General features: G+C 43.7%; 1 pseudogene; it reads right to left on the reverse strand.

The window, feature by feature from the left end:
* Window positions 1-731: 731 nt before the first annotated feature.
* LOC102128033 (RNA-binding protein PNO1 pseudogene) lies at window positions 732-1,908 on the reverse strand (annotated as a pseudogene).
* Between the last annotated feature and the right edge of the window lie 645 nt (window positions 1,909-2,553).

Raw genomic sequence — 2,553 nt, forward strand, 5'->3', positions numbered from 1 at the left:
AGGCTCTGTATTAGACGATTTTGCCCAAGTGTAGGCTAATGTAGTGTTCGGAGCACTTTTAAGGTAGGCTAAGCTGTGATGTTCGACGTTTGGTATTTTCAACTCACAATGGGCTTATCTGGACATAAACCCATCGTAAGTTGAGAAGCATCTGTACACCCAACACTGGTTATATATACTTTCATTAAATACTCATTTGAAAAATAAAACTTTCTTCACATCAACCCTGTGATGTAGGTCTTTAATTTTTAAAACTGCAAAACAGGTTCCAAGATGAGCTCTTACTGATGTATATGGTGTAGTACAGTATAGCCAAAACCACTGCTTATGACCTCTCAAATACTCACACATCAAGGCCAGGCACAGTGGCTTATGCCTGTAATCCCAGCACTTTGGGAGGCCGAGGTGGATGGATCATTTGAGGTCAGGAGTTCTAGACTAGCCTGGTCAACATGGTGAAACCCCATCTCTACAAAAAATACAAAATATTAGCCAAGCATGGTGGTGGACACCTGTAGTCCCACCTACTAGGGAGGCTGAGGCAGGAGGATCACTTGAACCCAGGAAGTAGAGGCTGCAGTAAGCTGAGATCACACCACTGCACTCCAGCCTGGGTGACAAAGTGAGACCCTGTCCCCCAACAAATATTTACACATCACCCAGTAGTAAGGAAGGGTTATCATTCAGAGAGGTTTTTCTGAGATAATCTATTAAATTACAATTATAAAGAATAAATGTTTATACATTTTTATGAAGTTATAAATTTATAAATATAAAAGTATAAATTCATATAGAGCTGTTTAAACTTATTCATATAGAGCTGTTTTAACTTCTTGTTTAAAGAAGTTTCCCTCTGAGGATTACAGACTATGTAATCTGCTACATGTAATTTCAGATAAATGATAAATTATACCTAAGGTGTAAGTATAATAGAATCAATTTTTGATATTTAAATTATTCTAAAACCTGTTGAGTGTGAATACTCTTAAATCTTTCTTTTCTGTTTATCCTTCTGGCTGAGAATGGAAGAAGGGACGGAGGCTTCAAATGACTGAAATTCTTCAGATGGTTTTTTGTGACCGACCCCTCATAAAGTATTTTTCTCCAGAGTCCAAAGGTAAGATAAAAAATCTCTGACTTGAAATCAGAATCCATCTGCTGATCTGCTAGCCACAGCTCGAATATTGCCATAAACCTTGGAAGGAAGATTTCCCAAGATTAGGTTGCAAATGGCAGTTCTTGCCATCTTGATGTTTTGGAAGGAGCCAAGGATGTAAACTTTCACATCAGCCAAAACTATCCGCGTCCGTGTCACATTCTCTATGGTGAATTTGGTTTTTCCTCCTTTGCCAGCGATTCTTCCTATTGCCCTGGATAGATGGTCTCCCTTTAGGGGTTTAACATCTGTAATTTCAAAAGACTCTAGGAAGAGGTCATCCAACCTGATGAGGGCAAGTGCATCCTCCACCTGAAAGCCTAGAATAAAAGCTTTCACAAAATCAGCTGCTTTTGTCAGAGAACTAACATCCTTGGTTTCTTTACAAGTCCTGATTTCTACATTCCTTGATTTCAAGTTAAAGCGTATCTGAAGTCCCAAATGTTCCACAATAGGAGTAAATATCTTCATCCAGTTTTCTTTCAATGGTGTGTATCTGTTAGCTGGGACTGGAATTTTCCTTGTTTCTTCTTTTCCACTCAGGAGCCCGTCCCCACAGAGGGGTGGGAAGACGGGCCTCTTCGCCGGCCTGGCCTCCTCTGTGTCCATCCGGCCCGCATCCCCGCCCTCTCCCGCTGCGGACAGCTGTTCAGCCTGTCGTTTCTTCGCCCGCCGGCCACCCTTACCGGTGACCTGGGTAAAGCCCTCCTCTGCCCCGGCGCTCTGCGCTTCCATTTCGGATTCCATCCCCCGGACTAGTCCTCTTTCTTTACCAGTTACCTTCAGCCTCTTTTTGTTCGGATTTGGTCACAAGGAAGAACAGCGTAAGCAATGGTAAGGTATTGGAAGGTGAAGGATGGTAATAAGGGAGTAAAAAATTGAATGAAAATCCAAGACCAGGAACCATAATTCAGGAACCTTCATCTCACTGACCTTCTGCTATTCCTTCTGCCATTAAAAAATACCTGTTTAGGCCGGGCGCAGTGGCTCACGCCTGTAATCCCAGCGCTTTGGGAAGCCGAGGTGGGGAGATCACGAGGTCAGGAGATCGAGACCATCCTGGCTAACACAGTGAAACCCCGTCTCTACTAAAAATACAAAAAACTAGCCGGGTGTGGTGGCGGGCGCCTGTAGTCCCAGCTATTTGGGAGGCTGAGGCAGGAGAATGGCGTGAACCCAGGAGGCGGAGCTTGCAGTGAGCGGAGATTGCGCCACTGCACTCCAGCCTGGGCGACACAGCGAGACTCCGTCTCAAAAACAAAACACAAAACAAAAAAAACCTGTTTAATCCTCACCAGCCATTTTCTTCTCCCCTCTTTTTTTTTTTTTTTTTTTTTTTTTTTGGAGGTGGGGTCTCACCCTGTGGCCCAGGCTGGAGTGTAGTGGTGTGATCTCGG

The sequence above is a fragment of the Macaca fascicularis genome, chromosome 5 (genome assembly GCF_037993035.2).
Source record: "Macaca fascicularis isolate 582-1 chromosome 5, T2T-MFA8v1.1".
Classification (NCBI taxonomy): Eukaryota; Metazoa; Chordata; class Mammalia; order Primates; family Cercopithecidae; genus Macaca; species Macaca fascicularis.